This window comes from Phocoena sinus, chromosome 15 (assembly GCF_008692025.1).
Source record: "Phocoena sinus isolate mPhoSin1 chromosome 15, mPhoSin1.pri, whole genome shotgun sequence".
Lineage (NCBI taxonomy): Eukaryota > Metazoa > Chordata > Mammalia > Artiodactyla > Phocoenidae > Phocoena > Phocoena sinus.
Genome location: NC_045777.1, coordinates 22,524,374 through 22,531,066, shown reverse-complemented (window position 1 = coordinate 22,531,066; position 6,693 = coordinate 22,524,374). Strand labels below are relative to the sequence as shown.

At 41.9% G+C, this 6,693-nt stretch overlaps 1 pseudogene; it reads right to left on the bottom strand.

Annotated features, from left to right (window-relative positions):
• Positions 1-659: 659 nt before the first annotated feature.
• On the bottom strand, positions 660-2,325 carry LOC116740414 (annotated as a pseudogene).
• Between the last annotated feature and the right edge of the window lie 4,368 nt (positions 2,326-6,693).

The following is a 6,693-nucleotide window of genomic DNA, read 5'->3' as shown; positions in this document are numbered from 1 at the left end:
CTTGGGAAAAGGGTTTCTGCCTTCCTCCTGGTGCTGGAGGGTCCCTGAGGGATAGGAGTTTGATGTGGCTGGGCCCCTTGAGGCTCCGAGTTCATCAGCAAAACTTTCTCTTTAGCCCCACCCACCCAAATCCTTCCCCAAGGAGGCCTCTGAGTTCATGGAAAGGCCAACTGAGAGAGCAGAAAAAAACAGCTGGGGAAAGAACGTAAGGGATAGTTTTCTTCCTGTGGCACTTGTTACTGACCAGAGTGACTACTTCCTTATAGTGACTTTAGACCTTGAGAGAGTTTCTTCCTTAATCTGGAACACTGATTCTCAAATAAGGGGCAGGCCTTCCCAAGAGGGGCTCTTAAGACTCTCCGAAGAGGTTTTGTCCAATATATATAAGCCCCACACTCCCTCTCAGCTGAGATCAGTGATGACAGAACTTCCTGAAGGGAGTATATTGTACATCTGAACAGTGTTAGAGGCACAACAAAAAGCTAAAAACCCCTAATCTGTGAGGCAGACGTCAAAATTATATAGTGATTTTTTTCTCATTGAGTTACAAATAAGTAGCTAAATTCCGTGACTAGACTCCACGCTGAAGAGCCAAGAATGACAAGTTCACCCATTCAACTGGTAACCACACTAGATTAAAGCAGTACAATTCCGTCCTCCTAAAGACAATTTCCAGAAAGACCTGCCTGTCCCAGTGAGGTAGTTGACACTAGGATTAGCACAGGTGAATCACTGTACGGTTTCTTAGAAGACTGGCTTTTCTCTTTTTCTTTCTCTTTCATAGTGCACAAGGGGTCCACCAACTTGTTATGAACAAGCATTAAACCTCTGAAATACTTGACAGTCTTCACTCTCAACTCTAGGGTGGCATCCTTGTCGCACATAAACACCGTGTGGGGATGCTACTGGAAGGCAGACATATGGTTCACTCCCTCCTCCATGGCCTTATACAGAGCAAACGCCTTGTGAGCACCTGAGATGAAGATTATCATCTCTCTAGCATCCATCACAGTGCCCACACCCACCATCAGGGCCATGGTGGGCACCTTGGTGAGATTTCCATCAAAGAACCTAGCAAGGGCTTCCTTGGTGGCTCAGTGGTTAAGAGTCCGCCTGCCAATGCAGGGGACACAGGTTCGAGCCCTGGTCTGGGAAGATCCCACATGCTGCAGAGCAACTAAGCCCATGCACCACAACTACTGAGCCTGTGCTGTACAGCCCACAAGCCACAGCTACTGAGCCCACGTGCCACAACTACTGAAGCCCGTGTGCCTAGAGCCTGTGCTCTGCAACAAAAGAAGCCACCGCAATGAGAAGCCCGTGCACCGCCATGAAGAGTACCCCCTGCTCGCTGCAACTGGAGAAAGTCCATCCACAGCAACAAAGACCCAACGCAGCCAAAAATAAACAAATAAATTTATTTAAAAAAAAATATATATATATATAAAGAACGTAGCATTGGCCAGGATGGTGTCCATGGCCAGTGTCTTCACACGGGTCCTAGACAATTGACTGGAGCTCGACTCATAAAAGGCAATGTCTCCACCAAGGCCGATGCCTCCCAACAAACAGCTCAATCCCTCCCGCAGCCTTGATCTTCTCTTCAAAGGCATCACACTCAGCCTGTAGGCCAGCTGCATTCCCATCCAGAATGTGGGTGTTTTCTGGGTGGATATCAATGTGTTTGAAGAAGTTGCTCCACATGAAGGCGTGGTAGCTCTCTGGGTGGTCTCAAAGAAGGCCCACGTACTCATCCATGTTGAAAGTCTTCACATATTTGAAGGACAGGTCTCCATTCTTATAGTACTCAATCAGCTTCTTGTAGCAGACAAGTGGGGTGCTCCCAGTGGGGAGCCCCAGGGTGAAGTACTTGTCTGGCCCTTGGCTAAACTGGATGATGCAGTTCCTGATGTATTTGGCCACCCACTCACTGGCCTGAGAAGAGGGGTCCAGGATGGTGAGCTTCATCTTGTTGAGGACACCTGCTGTGGTGGCTGTAGAGACTGTGCTAATCTTTCCTTGTTTAATGATAACATAAATAATTTATTGGAACACAAGCATTAAAATTGTCAGAAAGGTAACATTTAGACATTGCAAAGATGATATATTAAGTGACATATATGATCCATTTTTACCTTAAAAATACAATGATTTTTTTCAATATGCATTGAAAAAAGTCTAGGAAGATTCACATCAAGAGGTGGCTACAGTGCAGCCATTATGAAAACCAGTATGGAGGTTCCTTAAAAAACTAAAAATAGAGTTACCATATGATCCAGCAATCCCACTCCTGCGCATATATCCAGAGAAGATGAAAACTCTAATTCGAAAAGATACATGCACCCCAATGTTCATAGCAGCACTATTTACAATAGCCAAGACATGGAAGCAACCTAAGGGTCCATCAACAGAGGAAAAGATAAAGAAGATGTGGTATATATATACAATGAAATATTCCTCAGCCACAAAAAAGAATGAAATATTGCCTTTTGCAGCAACATGGATGGACCTAGAGATTACCGTACTAAATGAAGTAAGTCAGACAGAGAAAGACAAATATCATATCATTGATATGTGGAATCTAAAATAATGGTACAAATGAACATATTTACAAAACAGGAACAGAGTCACAGATGTAGAAAACAAATTTATTGTTACCAAAGGGGATAAGGGTGGGGCAGAGGGATAAATTGGGAGATTGGGATTGACATATACACACTACTATATATAAAATAAACAAGGATTTACTGTACAGCACAGGGAACTATATTCAATATCTTGTAATAAACTATAATTGATAAGAATCTGAAAAAAATACATGACTGAATCACTTTACTGTACACCTGGAACTAACACAGTATTCTAAGTTAACTATACTTTAATTTAAAAAAGGGGGGGGCTGTAATGTGGAGCAAATGGACCTCTTACACACTGCTGGTGGGAATGCAAAATGATCCACTTTGAAAAAAGACGTGGATATCTTACGAAGTTAAACACGTACTTACCATTTGGCCCAGCAGTGCAACTCATAAAGGAATAAAAGAGAAATAAAATTATATGTTCAAAGACTTGCATACATATGTTCATAACTATTAATAGCCTCAAACTGGAAACAACCCAAATGTCCATCAACTGGTAATGAGATAAAACAAATTGAGTATAACCAAGGTATGGAAAATTGCTCAGCAATAAAAAGAAATATTTATACATACCACATGAATGAATTTCGGAAACATTATACTAAGTGACAGAACTCAAATACAAAAGATTACATGCTGTGCATACATATATTTATATGAAATTCTAGAAAAGGCAAACCTATGGTGACAAAAAGCAGACCAACAATTGCCTGGCTAAGTGGTGGGGAGGATATGCAGAGGGTGGGGAATATTAGAGGGAAAAAGAAAACTTTTTAAAGTGATAGAAATGTTCTATATATGCATACCTCAGAGATATTGCAGGTTCAGTTGTAGACCACTGTAATAAAGTGAGCCACACAAATTTTTTTGGCTTCCCAGTACATACAAAAGTCAGTTGTTTTTACACTATGCAGTAGTCTATTAAGTGTGCGATAGCATTGTCTAAAACAACAGTGTACGTACTTTGATTAAAAAATACTTTCTTGCCAAAAAATGCTAGCCATCATCTAAGCCTTCAGTGAGCTGTAATCTTTTGCTGGTGGAGGGTCCTACCTCGATGTTCATGGCTGTGGACTGAGCAGGGTGGTGGTTGCTGAAGGTTGGGGTGGCTGTGGCGAAGTCTTTAAGACAACAATAAAGTTTCCCACATCGATTGATTCCTCCTTTCACTTGAACACTTAGAGGCCATCTAGACTCATTACTTGGCCTATTTCAATATTGTTGTGTCTCAGGGAATAGGGAGGACTAACGAGAGGGAGAGAGACTGGGGAATGGCAGGTCAGTGGAGCAGTGAGAACACACACAACATTGCCATCTTATATGGGTGTTGCTCATGGCACCCCAAAACAATGATAATATCATACGTCAAAATCACTGAACACAGATTACCATAAATATAATAATGAAAAATTTGCAATATTGTGAGAATTACCAAAATGTGACAGAGACATGAAGTGAGCAAATACTGTTGGAAAAATGGCGCCAATAGACTTGCTTGATGCAGAGTTGCCACAAACCTTCAATTTGGTAAAAAAAACGCAGTATCTGTGAATCACAATAAGGCAAAGCACAATAAAACGAGGATTGTAGTGGTAGTTATACAATCATATATAATTATGATTATACAAACTATACACTTAGACTGGGTACATTTTATTCTATGTAAATTATACCTCAGTGAAGCTGGAAAAAATTCATCATAATATAAAACCTAAGATTTACACAATTTTCTTCATGTGAAAAAATAATAAAAATTTTAAAAAATTTGAACAGGTGACCTCTGGTTGGTGGGAATATAGTTTTTATTTTTTGCTTACATATATTGAATGTTATACAATGAATGTTATTTTCCATAATTAATCATTTCTTGAAGTGATGATGACCTAACTGAAGTAAGTAAATAAGCCCAACTTGGTTTGGTGAGACAGCGTCAGGGTGGATGTTTGAACCTGGATCTCTATACTCTTGGCCATTATACAGGTACATTCCAAGCTTCCTGGATAAGAATAATAGCCTGGGATGCTTAACAAAACTGTTTGTATACTACACTTTTAAATCTGCATAGTTAATAAGTCCTCAAAGGTGATTCTTACCACGGGGAAATTTGATGGAACCATTGCCTACATGCAGAATCTGAAACCTCAGGAACATTTTCTTTTATATTAAGGGTCTGTCATTGATGCCAAATAATCCCACATGTGTATTAGTTACCCCACCTGGAATCTATTAGCATTAATCTTTCCTGGAAAGTCATCTTCCTTATGAAGCTATCCCTAACTGGGACCCCATACCTGCCCAGAGTTGGGTGACCCTTGGTGGTTCCTTTTCTATCCCCGTTACCAGTACAGTAAAGCATATAGCTCTTCTTGCCCAGGTCTTTACTTAATTGGCACGACTGACACTGGGGCTGGAAAAAAATAAATTCTTTGCTGTGGGGGCTGTCCAGTGCACTGTAGGATGTTTAGCAGCATCTCTGGCTTCTACCCTTAGATACCAGTAGCACCAACCTCCCATGCCCAGTTGTGACAACCAAAAATGTCTCCAGTCATTGTCAAATGTCCCTGAAGGTGGCAAAATTAACCAAGTTAAGAACCATTAACTTGTCTCCCGTGTCAGTCTAAATAAACATCTTCTAATCAATCCTCTGCATAGATTCCAGATTTCTAAAACTTGCAGTTCAAAACATAGTCCTTAGCCCAGCAGCACCGGTGTTAGGTATAAGAGCTTGTTAGAAAAGCAACATCTCAGGCCCAACCCCAGGCTCTGCATTTTTAACAAGATTAACAATCCCTGGTGATTCCTATGCTCTTAAAGTTTGAGAAGAACTGCCAGAAAGTCTCTAACTTGCCTGAGGGTTAATATCACTTGGAACAGAGGTTAACAAAATTCCTAAATCCTTCTCCTGGAGATTTCATTCCATTGGTCAAGGGTGGGGCCTAGGAGCCTGCATTGTTAATATGTGTCTCAGGTAATCCTTATCTTTGGGCAAGTTAAGGAACTGCCAAAATAAACATTAGGGAATTCCCCGGTGGTCCAGTGGTTAGGACTCGGTGCTTTCTCTGCTGGGCCCGGGTTCAATCCCTCGTTGGGGAACTAAGATTCGGCACGAAGTGCAGCTTGGCCACACACACACACACACACAAAAATAAATAAATTCAGATTTTGTCATTATCCACATAAAATTAAAACCTCTGGGCTTCCCTGGTGGTGCAGTGGTTGAGAGTCCGCCTGCCGATGCAGCGGACGCGGGTTCGTGCCCCGGTGCGGGAAGATCCCACATGCCGCGGAGCGGCTGGGCCCGTGAGCCATGGCCACTGGGCCTGCGTGTCCGGAGCCTGTGCTCCACAGCGTGAGAAGCCACGGCGGTGAGAGGCCCGCGTACCGCAAAAAACAAACAAACAGAAAACAAAACTTCCTCTGTGGCTCCCCATGACCTGGTGCAGTGCTTCTCAACCTTAGGTACTCACCTAGGGAGTACCTGAAAATCCTATTAGGTTGTTCCTCAAACCAATTAAATCAGAAATCTCTGGGGGAGAAACCCATTCACTGATGTGTGTTTTAAAACTCCCCAGGTGCAGCCAATGTTGAGAACCACTGGAAATGACCAAGCCTGAGCTCCTTAGCCTGGCTTAAAGCCCAACTAGAAAGGTCCCTTTCTAGCTCTGCTTTGCAGTGCACTTTTATATATGTACACTTTACTCCCGCCTCACTAAACTACATAAAAATCTTAATTAGAAAAGAACTTTTGTTGGGAGGGAGACGCAAGAGGGAGGAGATATGGGGATATATGTATATGTATAGCTGATTCACTTTGTTATACAGCAGAAACTAACACACCATTGTAAAGCAATTATACTCCAATAAAGATGTTAAAAAAACCCAAAAAACTTTAAAGCTGTGATCCTCAAACGAAGAAATACACCTGAAAGCACTCCTAAGAGAGAAGCCTTTTCCTTGATTCAGAATCATAATTTGGTCCATTCCAAGGCTTTGAAATAATTCTGGGTTTTTTTTTTGATATGCAGACCTCTCACTGTTGTGGCCTCTCCCGTTG